Source organism: Phodopus roborovskii, unplaced genomic scaffold (assembly GCF_943737965.1).
Source record: "Phodopus roborovskii unplaced genomic scaffold, PHOROB, whole genome shotgun sequence".
In the NCBI taxonomy this organism is placed as follows: Eukaryota; Metazoa; Chordata; class Mammalia; order Rodentia; family Cricetidae; genus Phodopus; species Phodopus roborovskii.
In genome coordinates, this window is record NW_026126525.1 from 1,861,010 (window position 1) to 1,877,980 (window position 16,971).

Sequence of the window (16,971 nt, forward strand, 5' to 3'; positions counted from 1 at the left end):
TCTTCTGGCCTGCTGGAATATATGGAGGCAGAGTGTTGTTTACATAATAAATAATAAACCTTAAAAAAGAAAGAAAAATAGACACATACAATGCCTATGGTTGGTATTTTTCTTACAATGCATGGAAGGATCCAAATCGTTTCCTTTATGAATTTGATTCTCTTACTTTTGGGATACTGTTGATAATTGTCCCCAAAAAGTTACTGCAAGCTCTCTGCCAATATTTATTATCTCTCCATAAGGAAGAAATTTCCTCATTTTTTAAAGGTACTATAATTTCTGCTGGGTCCCTTCTTGTCAGTTGATGAAGTCTTAAGTTACCTTTTAAAATCAAGCTAGAGATCTTTTCTATGTATGTTTTTAGTTTTTTATTCTGTTTATGTGGTAGAAATATCCATTATAATATGCATCAAAATCCCTGAAGGATATTCTCTAGATGGTACTATAACCAGAATACAGTCTAGTTTTGGATCCACACGGTCCACATGTGCTTCTAGTATCCTCTTTTTTACCCATTCTAATTCCTTTTCAGCTTCAGCTGATAGTATTCATGGACTATTCAAGTCCTTGTCCCTTTTAGAGCCATTTTCAAGTTTTTCAAATCATGCCCTTCTACCCCAATAATGGTCTATAGTTGACAAATCTTTCCTAGTAATTTTTGGCGATCATTAAGAGCATGGTAATTATCTCTCCTGGTCTGTACTTTTTGTGGTCTAATTTTCTATAGACCTATTTTATATCCCAAGTAATGGATAGAATTTCCTCTTTGTATTTGTTTGGGAGCAATTTGTAATCTCAAGCGAGGTAAAACTTCCTTTACTTCCTTAAACAATTTTTCTAATATTTCTACTTTAGAATTAGCCAACAATAGATCCAACTTTTCCTACAAGGAACAGAAAAGGGCACCATCCCACCATAGCCAGCAGAGGGCACCACACACCAAATGTATCAAAGGGATTAGTCATGCTTGGAGGGCCAGTTCCTCCAATCAAAGGGAAGTAAAATGAACCCACAGGCCTTCTCTTTGAGTGTAGTCATAGATATAAAAGTTCCTATTGGCCTCATTTCATCAGTGTCACTTTTCAACCTTATTTTTTTCAAAAACTGCAACAATTCAAACTGTATTAAAGAGACAAATTTGAAGTTCAAGATCTGAAACTGTGCATGGAATTTGACAGTTAACAGAATTTGACATTGTTAACAAAATACTGGAAAGCCTAAAACATAGAATAAAACTTGGGAAATGGTCGCTTTTGCACTGAGTTTCTTGTTCATGTGCACCCTTACAGTACATTCTGTAAGTCAGAATGTACGTGTATTTGAAAGTAGATGTGATGTTTACTTATAGCTGTATTTAGAAAGTTTTATTCAAACACTCCGACTCAGAATACTGTAGAAGGGGGCTCTTGGCTATTTAAATCTGCCCTGCTGACGACGGGTCCTACTCTGGATTCCCCAGTACATTTTCAGAAGTGTCAGTACTCATTGGTTCTCCAAAGATTCTGATTTAATGATAAACCTAAAACTGTCACCAGTGTTTAATTGTTTGCAAGACAGTGGAAAGAAAAGCTATTTTGTGTTTCAGTAACTTGTACTTGAGAAAATGTCAATCCTGGAAAAAGAAAAGCTTATGGAGACACACCACCACTAACCAGCGGGTTAGTATTGGGAACTCTAAGAAGCCTGGGAGTGAAGACTGGCACAGACATGTGTGCCTCTTAACAGCTCTGAATGCTGGCTTCCTTCCAGGATTCCTTCCAGCCCTTGGGAGGCAATTAGTAATGACAGCAAAGGGCTTCTAAACTTGGAAAACGTTGTGTAAATGCTAAGCCCAGGAAACACACAAAGGATTTGCATCTCTTGAGAATATTTCTCAACCAAAGACAACCTGATACATCCTTTGGCCAATTTCTCTTTTGCAACTGAAATCTCTGTAACCTCTAATCTGAGAAGAAGGAGGGGGAGGAGGAGAAGAAGAAGAAGAAGAAGAAGAAACAAATACAAAAAAAAGGAGGTATTTTTAATGGCTCTACTATAAATCAGAGTCCTAAGAAGATTACTTCTTTTGTGATTTCAGAAATGGAGATCCTGCTTCAACAAAATACCAGATTTTAATGTGGGTTGTCTGGATGAAGTCTGGGCAATTCGCTGGCTTGCTCAGAGACAAGCTCAACCCTAAAGAGGGTCAGACTAGGTGATCCAGGATAAAACTTATTGCCGTCTTACACAAATTTTTCAATTTTTCTTGTTTCTTTCTTTTTTCTCTTTTTGGTTTTGTTTTAAAGATATTTTGTGTGTATTTTCTTTGATTATCATCATAGTCTTTCCATCAAAGCCCATAGCAGGGTTCTTTCACTTTCTTTTCTTTCTTTTCTTTTGTTTTCTTTTGTTTTTGTTTTGTTTGTTTGTTTTTGAGACAGAGTCCCTCTGTGTATTCCAGGCTATACTGAAAATGGTTTTGTAGACCAGGCTGGCCTTGAATTTGCACAGATACACCTGCCTCTGCCTCCTGAATGTTGGGACTAAAGGTGAATGCCACTAAAGGTGGCACAGTTTTCTTTCCTTCTTCTTTTTATTTTTTTCTTCTTCTTCTTATTTTACATATCGATCCCAGTTCCCAGTTCCCTCTCCCTCCCTCTCTCCTTCTCTCCCACCATGTCATGTACCCAACCACCCTCCCATCCCATCACCACCCCCCACCCACCACCCCCGCCACTCCACAGGGAGGGTGGTGCCTTCCAGGAGGGATCAACAAAATCTGTCAAGTCATTTGGAGTAGGGACTAACCCTCCCTCCTGCCTCTAGGTTAAGGGAGTTTCCCTCCATGGGGAATGTGCTCCCAAAGTCCTTTTGTGCACCAGGGATACATCCTGGTTCCACTGTCAGAGGTCCCTTAGATATCCCAGGCCTTCTAACTGAGACCCATGTTCAGGGGGTCTGAGTTGGTCCAATGCTGGATTCCCAGTTATCAGTCTGGGGGGGGGGGCATTAGCTCCTCCTTGTTCAGGTCAGCTGTCTCTGTGGTTTCTGTAGCCTGGTCTTGTCCTCCCTCTCTGCATCTGGAATCCAGTTAGGCTCAGTGTTTAGCTGTGGGTGTCTGCTTCTGTTTCCATCAGCTACTAGATGAGGGCTCTATAATAGTGGATAAGTTAGACATCAATCTCATTATCAGGGAAGGGCATTTATGGTAGCCTTTCCACTGTTGCTCAAATTGTTAGTTGGAGTCAGTCTTGTAGGTCTCTGGACATTTCTCTAGAGTCAGTTTTCTCTTGAAAACCATAATGACTCCCTCTTTTATGGTCTCTCTCTCTTTCTCTTTTTTCTCTCCTCTATTCCTCCCCTGACTCAATCTTCCTAGTCCCACCTGTTTTCCTCTCCTCCCCTTCTCTTTTTCCTATCCCCCTCTCCACTCACTGCCCCCCCCCACTCCCATATGCTCAGGAGATCTTGTCCCTTTCCTGTCTGTGAGAGACCCTGTAAGAATCTCTTAGATTCCTCCTTATATCCTAGTTCCTCTGGTGGTGTGAATTATAGGCTGGTGATCCTTTGCTCTGTGTCTAAAATCCATATACGAGTGAGTACATACCATGTTCCTCTTTTTGTGACTGGGTTAGCTCATTCAGGATGGTTTCTTCAAGTTCCATCCATTTGCCTGCGAATTTGAAGATTCCATTGTTCGTTTTTGTTTGTTTGTTTGTTCTGTTTTGTTTTGTTTATCCCCAAAGAGTAGTATTACATTGTGTAAATGTGCCACATCTTCTTTATCCATTCTTCAGTTGAGGGGCATCTAGGTTGCTTCCAGGTTCTTGCTATTACAAATAATGCTGCTACCAAAATAGTTGAACACATGTCTTTGTTGCATGGATATGGATCATTTGGGTATATGCCTAAAAGTGGGATTGCTAGGTCCTGTGGTAAACTAATTCCCATTTTCCTGAAGAACTGCCATACTGATCTCCAAAATGGCTGGACAGGTTTGCACTCCCACCAGCAGTGGAGGAGTGTTCCCTTTCTCCACATCCTCTCCAGCATAAATTGTCATTGGTGTTTCCAATTTTAGCCATTCTGGCAGGAGTAAGATGGTATCTTAGAGTTATTTTGATTTGCATTTCCCTGATAGCTAAGGATGTTGAGCACTTTCTTAAGTGTCTTTCACCCTTTTTGATTTCCTCTATTGAGAATTCTCTTTTCAGTTCTGTAGGATTATTTGATGTTTTGTTGACTAGTTTCTTGAGTTCTTTGTACATTTTGGAGATCAGCCCTCTGTCAGATGTAGGATTAGTGAAGATCCTTTCCCAGTTTGTGCGCTGCCATTTGGTCTTGTCAACTGTGTCCTTTGCCTTACAAAAGCTTCTTAATTTGAGGAGGTCCTGTTTATTAATGTTGATCTCAGTGTCTGTGCTACTGGAGTTATGTTCAGAAAGCAGTCTCCTGTACCAATTTGTTCAAGGGTACCTCCCACTTTCTCTTCTAAGAGATTCAGTGTGGCTGGATTTATGTTGAAGTCTTTGATCCATTTGGACTTGAGTTTTGTGCATGGCGATAGACATGGGTCTATCTGCAGTCTTCCACACACTATCATCCAGTTGTGCCAGCACCATTTGTTGAAGATGCTTTCCTCCTCCCATTGTATACTTTTAGCTATTTTGTCAAAAATCCGGTGTTCATAGTTGTGTGGGTTAATATCAGGATTTTTGATTTGATTTCATTGATCTACCTGTCTATTTTTGTGCCAATACCAGGCTGTTTTCAGGGCTATAGTTCTATAAGAGAGCTTGAAGTCAGGGATGGTGATGCCTCCTGAAGTTCCTTTATTGTACAGGGTTGTTTTGGCTATCCTGTGTCTTTTGTTTTTCCATATAAAGTTGATTATTACCCTTTCAAGGTCAGTGAAGAATTGTGCTGGGATTTTGATGGGGATTGCATTGAATCTGTAGATTGCTTTTGGCAAGATTACTATTTTTACTATGTTTATCCTACCTATCCAAGAGCATGGGAGATCTTTCCATTTTCTGGTATCTTCTTTAATTTCTTTCTTTAAAGACAAAAAGTTCTTGCTAAATAGGTCTTTCACTTGTTTGGTAAGCGTTACCCTAAGATACTTTATGTTGTCTGTGGCTATTGTAAATGGTGATGTTTCTCTGATTTCTTTCTCAGCCCCTTTGTTGTCTGTATATAGTATGGCTACTGATTTTTTTGAGTTTATGTTGTATCCTGCTAATTTGCTGAAGGTGTTTATCAGCTGTAGGAGTTCCCTGGTAGAGTTTTTGGGTCGCTTATGTAAACTATCATATCATCGGCAAATAGTGACAGTTTGGCTTCTTCCTTTCCAATTTCTATCCCCTTGATCTCCTTTTGTTGTCTTATTGCTTTACCTAGAAGTTCAAGTACGATATTGAAGAGATATGGAGAGAGAGGGTGTAACGAGTATGGTTTTTCCTCCCGCCACCAGTCTTGTCCTGCTGCCGTGCCAGCCCCAATTAACACACAGAGACTCTGTATTTGATATAATCCTGTTGGCCTGTTACTAGTTTCTTATTGGCTAGCTCTATCTTAATTATTAACCCATTTCTATGTATTTCCACGTGCTCTTACTGAGAGCGGAGGAATGGCGGTTCTGTTCTCTCCAGACTCTCCATCTTGACTCCTCCTTACTACTTCCTATTTCCTCCTTGTCTCCTAGTCCCTCCTATCTTCCTTTCCTATTGGCCAACAGTGCTTTATTATTAACCAGTATGAGAAACATATATACATAATGGCATCTCCTATCAAGAGGGCAGTCTTGTCTTGTTCCTGATTTTAGAGGAATTGCCTTAAGCTTCTCTCCATTCAGTTTAATGTTGGCTGTTGGTTTACTGTATATTGCTTTTATTATGATTAGGTATGTTCCTGTTATCCCTGATCTCTCCAAGACCTTTATCATAAAAGGGTGTTGAATTTTTTTTTTTCAGCTGTTCTATTGCTATGAAAAGACACCACAATCAAGGCAGCTTTTATAAATAAAAGAAAGCATTGAATTGTGGGCTTGCTTGCCATTTCAGAGGATTAGTCCATGATCATCAATGCAGGAAGCAGTCAGTCATGGCAATGGAGCAGAGCTGAGAGCTTTACACCATAATCTGAAGGCAGCAGGGATAGAAAGCCTGGTCCTGGCATGACCTTCTGAAACCTGAACCCCCCCCCCCCCAGTGACACACCTCCCACAACAAGGCCCCACTTCCTAATCCTTTCTATGCAGTTCACCAGCTGGGATCAAACAGTCAAACATATGAGCTCGTAGGGGCCATTGTCATTCAAACCATCAGAGCAACACAGTTGGACAGGTACATAAGCCAGAGCAACAAAAACAATCAAATCCTTGTGAAAGGTATGTGCCATCATCAGTCACAGAGATACACATTAAAGCTATACTAACAAATTACTAGGCTCCAACAGATGGCTGAAGATAGATACAGAGTCTGTATGGAATTTTCCACATGGATGACAGGAATGTAAAATGTTACAACCACTATGAAAAACAACTTGGTATTTGCTTATCATGCTGGTTAGGTTGGTTTTGTTGTTGTTGTTGTTGTTGTCAACTTGACACAAACCAGGGTCATCTGGTAACAGGGAAGATCAATCAGGAAAATGTGTCTGTTAGATCCACCCATAGGTAAGTCTGTGGGGTGTTCTCTTGATTAGCAATTGATGTGGGAGACCGTGGCCCACTGTGGATGGTGTCAGGCCTGGGCAGGTGGTTCTAGGGGTGTATAAGAAAGCAAGCTGGGCAAGCAAGGAGATACAAGCCAGTAGTCAATGTCACTCCACATTTCCTGCCTCAGTTCCTGCCTCCAATGTTCCTGCCCTGACTTCCCTCAGTGATAACTGTTACCTGAGCATTGTAAGCTGAAATAAACCCTTTCCTTCCCAAGTTATCTTCCATCACGGTATTTTATTATAGCACTAGAAACCCAGGATATTGATGAAATTCTTAACACAAGAGACATAAAAACATGTCTCTCCAAACATTCTCAGTAATATTAATATTTATATTAATTTAGTACTAATAATATCTGTTCAATTTAATATAATAACTTAATATACAATTTAATGTCACAATAATTTAATATAATAATAATTTAATAATTAATATAATAGTAGCATTTGTAATAGCAATTTAGAAATAATCTATATACTTATCAAATGAATGAATAAATTGTGAAGCATCTATACAATGGAATGCCAATAAGCAATAAAAAGAAATTAACTACTTATAAAGGCATCTGCATAGATGTATTTTTAAAATATGACACGTAAAAGCAGCCAGGCTCAGAAAATTCTATACTATCGTATAATTCTTTATATCTGGAATGCTAGAAAACGTACAATAGCCTATAGAAACAGATGCAGAGCACCAGTTGTCTGCATTGGAGACAGGGCTGGATATTAGCTGCAAAAGGAACATAAGGCAACCTCCTGGGTGGGGAGGAGGCGCTACATGGCTGGAGCAGGGCTCAAACTCACGAGATAACCCAAGCTAACCTCAAACTCTCTATCCTGCTTCTAACTCCTGAGTACCAGGGTTACAGTGTCACCATTCCGAGCATTAGGAGACTTGGTGAAGTGACAGAGACTTCTCATAGCTTGACTGAAGCAGAGCTTATGTGGATGGATGCATTTATCAAAAGTCATTCTGCCTATAGTTCATAATTTTAGCTTGTTGTATATAGAATATGTTCTCAATAATGCTGGTTTAAAAAAAATAATTTATTGCCGGGTGTTGGTGGTGCATGCCTTTAATCCCAGCTCTCAGGAGGCAGAGGCCAGCCTGATCTACAGAGTGAGTTCCAGGACAACTTCCAAAGCAGAACAGAGAAACCGTGTCTCAAAAAAAAAAAAAAAAAAAAAAAAAAAAAAAAAAACCTAAATAAATAAATAATCTTTTAAAAAGTAAAATCATAGAAGATGTCATTGTAGGAATGATTATAATAACAAAGAGTAGGGAGTAACAAATGTTTAGCAAAATCAATGATTATTAATTCACACTGAATATATTTAAATATGAACATTACATTTAAAGAGGTTGAGATAGTTCTATATTTACAACATTTTAAGTAACAAGGCCACATCTTGTATAAATATGTAATGTATCATTAAACTTCACAAGCAGTTAACTATCAGGTAAGGACTTTTTCACATGCCCATTCTTTACCACAAGGAGGTTTGCATGCATAAGCAGCAGAAGCATCTGTGGTACTTACATTTGGGAAAAGCAGAAGGAACAGGAAGGGTGTGGCCTGACATACACCAGTCAGCATCTTGAGCATCTGTCCTTTTGTCCTATCTGAGCAAGAAGTGCTGGTGAGGAGGGACTCCTGTTCCACTGGACTCCAGGAGGCAAGGTTGTATTGGATCTGGTCATTCTCTCTAGTTCTCCACTAACCAGCGTAAAAGGACATGATTTAACTGAGGAAGAGGAAATATGGTGACCAAGTCTGACAAGATGGGAACCTTCCTGGCCCTATACATTTTTCTCACATCTCCCAAAGACCCACTTGGCATCTTCTAAACCTGGACGAGCTACAGAGCATTTTAGCTGGGTGTGTGGCTCAGCTGGTAGAGTGTCCACCTCACAGGGGAAAGACAGAAAGAACACTAGGATTGGGAGCCTGTAATTTCAGGACCTGGGAGGTCAGCAGGGTCAGAAATTCAAGGTCATCCTCAGTTACAAAAGGAGTTTGATGTCACCTGGTCTACATAAGACCCTGTCTGGGAATTAAAAAACAAACAAACAAACAAACCCAGAGCATCTGCCCCTACAACCTTTAGAATGACAAATTCAAGGGCGAACTGATCAAGACCACAGTAGTGTACTACAGCACAGACTTTCTCTGCAGTCTGCGACCCTTGGAAGCCCATTGAAGAAATGAGGCTTTGTTTGTTTGTTTGTTTTGAGGGGGTATTGTTGTATTCTTGGCCTTGAATTTGCTGCATAGCTGGGGAGACTTGAATTTCTCATCCTCCTGCCTCCTGAGTATTTGGGCTACAGGAGTGTATCACCATTCTGTACAGTGCTGGCTGGGGGTTCAACCCAGAGCTTTCCCCCATGCTATGCAAGCATTCTGCTAGCTGAGCTACATTCCCAGTTCTATTGCTAAAGTTTGGATCTGGGGCCCTCCCTTTGCATACATTCCATCACTAAGTCACACTCCAGCAGAAATCAGAATTTTGACAATCCTCAGACTCCCCCTTTACATAACAGACAGTGTCAGGACAATTTGGAGAAGTACAATTCAGTATAGCATTGTTCTCAAGAAAAACTCAAAATCTTGTCATCTTCTCATGCCTTCTTAGCTCTGCAATTAAATATTCTCTTACTGCCTTCTGTACTCCCAAGTCTAGACACTATAATTACCATGGCAATTTCTCCAATGCCCTAATTAGCAGAGAACTAAAAAATCATTGGAGAAGAAAGCCAGCCCCCCCCCCAGCAATTGTATCTGCCAAAGCCAACAAGGAAATTACCCTAGTACAGGGAGGGACATATCCCCCCCCCCACTTCCTCTCTTCCCTATCTCATCTCCCTTGACCTTCCTGTATCCTTCTTGAAGGATGATGTCAAAAGTTTGCTTCCACTTGTCCTGTCCCATCTCAGTCTTCAGAACTGAGTAGGCACTTTATGCTGGACCAAGACATCCAGTTTCAGTGCACTTCTGAGCATTTGCTTTTATGAATAAATTAAGAATGGGCATAGTTCAACCTGAATGTTTTGAACTTTGAGCCTATTCAAAGAGAACCCTAGTTTGCTGTTTCATTTGTTGGGGTTTTTAAAGATGGGCTTCCATGGAACCTAGGCTCAACTGTGTAGCAGTGGCTAGCCTTGAATGCTTAGTCCTCCAGCTTCCCAAGTGCTGGGATCTGGATCTTGGAGTTACCTTTCCCTCTTGGTGTGGAGGGACCTGGTAAAATTAATAACAAAGACACTGTACTTGGATCAAGGCCCTGTCTAAACTGGCTCCGTCAAGCAGTCTGGGGGTTCAGGGGTACCCAACTGCAGCTTTGCCCAAGGTCAGAACCATTCTCCACACAAAGGGCCTGACATTTCCTGGCAGCCACAGGATGTTTAGCTTCGAGCCAAAATTCCCGAGCAGTTCCTTCGTGTGGGCTGAACAGCCCAGCCCTTCTGGGAACTCCCACCCAGTGTCCCATTACTGCTCCATTCGCTGTCACCTCTCCCTTTCAGCTCATTTTACTTCCCATGTGCCTTTTCTCTTTGTCATTAAAAGTCTTTCTGAGGGGTCCCTAGCAAAGTGGGAGCGTGAGTAGAAAAAAGAGATTACATGGAAACGGGCTCTTCAATTCTGGGTCACTAATGTCACACTCACACACACAGACTCTAACCCCAAGTACTCTGAGCATTGTGAGAACCTGAGGACAGGGCTCCTGGCCAGTCACTGTGAATATCCCTTACTTAGCAGCTAGGCGATTTCCTCTCTCCCACAAGCTCCTCACCATTGTTCCCTGTCTTGTTCCCTTCCAAGATGACCAGGCAACCTTTCTACAAAACCAAATAGATAAAAGTGACTCCAGGGGTTATCCCTTTTGATAACAAACCATTAGTCTAATATTTAACAGGTTACAAAGCACCTTTGCCTTTACCACTTTGCCTCTTTGCAGCCTTGTGAAATGAATTACACTGTAGTTCTTTATTATAGATAAGGAAATCTGAGCGCTGACGACTCAGGCAAGGCAGGTGGTCTGAATACAAGTCATCCAACAGCTGCTTCTAATAGGGAGAGCCAAATCCATAGCCCCCAGGATCAGAGGACTCACAACTGGCTGATGCCTGCACAAGTGAATGACAGTGACTAAGGACTGGATCAAAGGTGGTGTGAGGCAGGCCAGTTGATGGCTGTAAAGATGCCTTGTGGGGAGGGCTCTACTCAAAGGACAAGGCCATTTGCACTAGCTCTCCCTGGATTCAGACCAAGGAATTCATTAGTTTGCCAATAAAAGGAGGATAAAAGAGCAGACACATCACTGGATAAGGGCAGAGAAATAGCAAAAGGGGTATAATGCTGACCTTTCTTACAGCTGCCTCAGCCCCTGAAGGATTCCAGCACAACTGAACCCAGAGAGCTTCAGCTTCCCAAGTCCAAACAGGCTACCTGGAGTGAGTTTGCCAGAGAGGCTCTGGCCAAGCCAACAAGTACAGCTTCCTGAGATCTTTGCAGTTCCACTGGTCAGGTAAGTAACACACAGGGCAGGTTACTAAGCCCTGGGAAAGCATACATGGCCTTTTGAGGCTGGACTCCGAAGATCGGAACATGTGACTCAAAGAACATTTTCTACAATCAGGCAAACATGTAGTTTTGGTTTACAAAGACCCACAGTGTGCTCCAAGGACAAATGACTGGGCAGCTCTCTCGGTAAGAGAACACAGACATTACACTGCAAGCAAATCTGTTTCATAAACACCTCTGTGGGATTAAAGCTTTCTGGGGAGGCGGGATCTTCAGGATGCTGCTCCTTCCATACTCCTGAGCCTGACAAAATGAAAGGCTCTCAGCTCTCAGGCTTGGCTTCATCTCTTCCCATCTCTCCTTCAGCCATAGCATTTTAAATTCATATGTGTTATTTTTATTGTGCTCAGATTTGGGGGAAAGCCATCTTGAATACCTTTAACCTGTTTTAACAAGAAGCATCAAGGGGACAGCCCCGGGTGTTTAAATGAGGGTTCTTCAAAAGGCTGCTGGCTCTGATCTAAAACATGTAGTGTCTACAAATATGATTCAGCCTGATCTTATGGTACAGCCTGGAGGCTTTCAACCAGCCTCGCATGAAACAGCATGCCAGTGCACACCTGTCAGTCCAACACTGGGAAGACTGGGGCACAAGGTCACAAGTTCCAGTCCAACCTGGGCTCTAGACCAACATGAGCAAGACCTCCTCTCAGAGGCAAAACTCCTAGATGAGAGGAGAGGATGAAGTGTAGACAGCAGTCCTCCAAAGTTACAGTGTAACAGTTCAAGATGAGAGGAGAGGACAGTGTAGACAGCAGTCCTCCAAAGTTACTGGGTTTTGGTGTTTTGGTTTCTGCCTGTCACCCTGAAGGGAGGGCAATGAAGGAACCGGTGAGGAATGTGTTCACCTACAAACAAACAAGGTTCTTGAAGACTTCGGGTGAGAGATTCAGTGTCTATCACTACATTTGACTGGAAATAGGATATTTGGACATCCTAGCTTCTGTGGCAGAAGACCATAAGAAAAAAGACTTTGATGTACAATATATGTTTGCATAAAAACTGGAGGCAAATATAAAAATAAAAAACACATAAAAAAAAAAAAAAAAAAAAAACAAGGTAAGGGGGCTTTGAAAATCTAAACCCAGTGGGGGAAAGTACACTGAAGTCTCCTACTGAGATGGGAGACTAAGGAAAAATAAAATGGGGTCTACATCCTCTTCCTACCTGGGGAAAGGCCTCCACCCTGCACACCTCTGCCTGGCTCACTACTATCTGATTCTTCAGGGCCTAGCTCACACGTGGTGAGATCTCTGATTCCCTACTTTGACTTGAGACACATGAGCCTGTACCCAGAGCTCCCACAAAACTCCTGAAGGTAACCCTCTCCTAACTCTCTCATTTGTAGGCCTGTTTGATGTCTTTTCCTACTAGATGTGGGAAAATACTTGTTTGTTTGTTTTAAGACAGGATCTCCCTATGTATCCCCGGCCCAGAACTTGCTGTATAAATCAGATCTGCCTCAAACTTGTGATGCTCTTGCTGTCTGTCTCCAAAGAAATGGAATTACAGTGTGAGCCACTAGGCTCGGTGATGCTTAATAAGCACTTGTGTGCTTGATTACTTTAGTTAATATGTAACCTCTGGCCTTTAGTTTCCTAAACCGTGAAGATAACCACTAATAAATCACTGTTCATGTATGATGTCTCCATAGATGCTCATTCTTTCCCTCTTCACTGTGATCCTGAAGACTGTCTTGGGGGTTTTCTAAAAGGATTTGAGAAAGAGTGGGGAATTAAAGAAACTTAGCTGGGACTTAGTCCCAGGAACTTTAATTAAAAAAAAAAAAATCCATGACAAGAGTAGGAAGGTGATGAGACTCCCAGGGCTGCCACAACAAAGTGCCAAGACCTGGGTGGATTAAACCAAGGGCTTTTCTCAGCCTCCCTGATGCTGAATCTACTAGGCCCAGCCCAGGTGTCAACAACACTGGGGTTCTGTCTGTCTATAGCATCACATTCTCTTCCTTCCGTGTATATTCACACCATCCCCTTGTTTTATATGGACACTAACTGAGCACACTAATGGGACCTATACCCATCCTATTACCTAAGGGCAATGGTTATTAGATTTACTTACTTATGAGCAAGGGATACCCTGAGCCTCTGATCCTCCTGCTTCTACCTCCAAGTGCTGGGATTTCAAGCTTGCATCACCACATCCTATTTATGTGGTGTGGAGGATGGACCCCTGGGTCTGGTGTATGCTATTTGACACTCTCCTAACCGAGCTATATCCCCAACCCCTTTAATGGTTATTTTAAAAATTCTGCCTTCAAACACATCCTGAGGAACTAGGAATTGATGCTTCATGAACTACTCTCCCTTCTGTACAGAACATCTCATGGGTAATCTCCTGGTAAGGGTTAACACACTTGAAATGCACACAGGTTTCTAAGATGCTGGTCTTGGAGCCACTCGATGCTTGCTGTGTGACGCTTCTTCATTTAGTTTCTGGAAAACCATGGGGAATCAGTGACCCAAGTCAAAAAGAAAGTCAAGACATCCAAAATAAAGGCCATTGACTTACAAACTGCTCCTGGGAGAATAGAGCTGAGTAGGCTCAGGGTCAGTGATAAATAAAATCCATTAGCCATATACTAAGCATTGTCCTGAAAATGGATGACAACATTCCATTTCTTCTGTATGTTCTTGACATTAACTCAGTGAGACAGACATATTATTCATTCAGTACTTCATATCATAGAAAGCTTAGACACAGAGAGACTTGATCAGAGTGAAATCAAAGTCTGTAAAGCCAGAACTTATACAGATCTAGATGATTTGTGGACAGTTTTCAACATAAGGATACAGGGGCCATAGGGACCCAGGAATGCAAAAAAAAAAAAAAAAAAAAAAAAAAAAAAAAAAGATGAAAGGCTAGGGGAGGCAAACCCCCTGCTCTCCACTTTTCTAAGGGAGAAATCTCATGCATCATTTGTAGGGATGCTGGAGGCCACAAGTACTAGGAACACAGATGTCAGACCCTCACCCAGAGCATCATTCTACTTTACAGGTACACGCTTACCTCCATAAGCTGGGGCTCTTACCTGCTGGGACTTCCCCCACCTTGGAAAGCCTGTGGAAACCGGTCTCTTCTGAACCATTCCCTGAGCCAGATCTTTTTCTAGGACAGAGTCTCTACCCTGTCCCACTCAGTTCCATTTTTGCCACAGTCGTTCTGCAGCACTCCCTCCCCTTCGCCATCACTGAATTAAGCATTTAGCTATTGTTACATATGTACACACTTTCGGGGGTGCAGTGAGGCCAGTCCTGGTTTGCTGAGGGTTTAGGTTTACCGGGATACAGAAGTTTCATTTAATCTGTAACTATAATATAAATGGGGAAAATAAATGAAAAGGAATTAAAATAAAGTAACACGTACAAGAAACCCCTGGCTGCCTTATGTCAGAGGACTCACTGAAATAGTGGATGGGCCAGAAGTCCCAACCGAAGGACCCACCAAGAGTCCCAGGCTTTCTTGAAGACAGAAATTACACAAAACTAGTTTGTCGATGGCTCAGTTGAGACTTAGGAATGAATACATACAGTCCGCTTTCTACATACCAACCAAAAGACAAAAATGGAGTGGCAATTTCCAGATGACCTCACTTCAGGATTGTTTCTGAGGAGCTTGGAAGGCCTGCACTTTACAGGGAGTGAGCCTTTGCAGACTAACTAGCCAGCATTTGTTGAGAATCCTCTTCAGCTGTTTGGGGACCCCTCCCCCCAGTAAGGACTGAGATCCCTTTTCAGAATGAGGAAGTGGGAGTCAGGTCAAGGGCAGTTGAAATCCTACCCATCAAAACTTGTTAACTATGTCTTCAGACAGTTTAAAGAATGTGCCTTGAGGTCCCTGAGTCCCACTTTTAAAATATACCCATGGCATTGCAGTGTGTACAAGAGGCTGAACATACCTTGCAGAGGCTGCATGTCAACTATTTATTTCTCTACTGTTACGTGGGAGAGCAGCAATTACCTCTAAACAGAGGAACACTGGAAAGTCCCAAGAGGCGGCCTACTTTTTAGAGAGAATAGGAGAGACAGGAGGATACAAAAGTGACTAATTCAGGAAGAGGTGATACTGGAGTATTACAGAGGGTAAATTTACCTGGGCTCATAGTTGGTGGCTTCCGCGCAGCATGGCAACTTGGAAGGAGTTTTATATTCAGAAGTCCCAAATGTGTTTCTTGCCAGCAAGCTGGGAGGGGGAAAAGATCACTTCATTTCTCAGGATCTTTATTATAAGTGAAATGATTTAATGCCTGACTCTCAAGTTCATTACAACAAGAGATGAGCCATAGGAGACATCTGGTTCTTGGCCACACTCACACACAGCCACTCTTAACCAACTGAAATCTGTGCAGCCAGCCTTGGAAGAGACAGGTGTTGGAAGAGTTCCTTTTCCAAGAAGATATTAAAAAAGCATCTACAAGCCAGGCATTGGTGGCGCACACCGTTAATCCCAGCACTCGAGCTGGAGGCAGGCAGATCTCTATGAGTTTGAGGTCAGCCTGGTATACAAAGCTACACAGAGAAACCCTGTCTTGAAAACAAACAAACAAACAAAAAAAAAGCATTTACACCCCTCACCAGCATATAGTCCCAACAATAAACCAAAGTATGATTCCATCAGAGTTCACTCTGGGGAGCCAGAGAATTTATTGAGGGTACTAACAGCAAGGATGAGGGTTACAGGCAGAAGCACAGTCCCACAGGAAAGGATTGACCCAGGACCCCAGCACAGTCCCACAGGAAAGGATTGACCCAGGACCAGTGGCAGCTCCCCCACAGCTGCGTCCCTCCCTCAGCCTATATACTCCATCATCTCTCATGTAATTAGGACTGAATTGTACATAAATGGCTGAGAGGAGTGGCTACAATCTCAGGAGAGGGTCTACTGACCCTCCTTCTCTAAAGGAGGTCATGTGAGCAGGCATGGCTTACACTTACATGATGATGATGAAGACCCTAGGGGGGTCTGATGAAGACGGTCCACGAGTTTCACTTCTCATGCTTTCAACCAGGCCAGACAAGCTCCTAGGGGTTACAGCTGACACTTGCATTCCCATTCGTCACACACTGTCATGTATGTCATCGTCATTGTGAGCTCCAAGTGGGCAGAGCAATCTAGTTCAGAAACACGGCGGGGTTACCCTGACACGGAAAGGAAGAGTGTGGGGCATTCTGACCTTCATGTTTCCACTCACAGTTTGTCAGTCAGAGCAAATTATGTGGTTCCAGCTCCACATGGGAGACTATGATGACCACAGGCTAGGCAGTCGCTCATTTTGTAGAAGGTATGGCTAGCACTCACGAGACCTGGGTTTGGTAGTACACACCTCTAATCACAGCATTCTAGATGGGAGGTAGAGGTGGGAGTGAGTTTATCCTCTGATTCAAAGCCAAGTTGGATTCTGCCAGAAAAAAAAATCATCATCAGTCAGAAGAGCCAGAATATTTGTGGAAAGCCATAATGACTGCTGTAGTTAGGTAGCAAAGACTTCAGAACAATTTAATTATCTCTTTTCCCAGAGAAAGACTTGTTATGAACCAGCTTGTTGAGAATTGGCATGTTACCAAGGATATGTTTTTCTTTTCTTAATGAAAATAAATTATTAGCAAATAGTCTCGCTGAGTCGATGCACTTTCTACAGTGTTTTCTGTTGCCGTGCCCACTGCCAAGC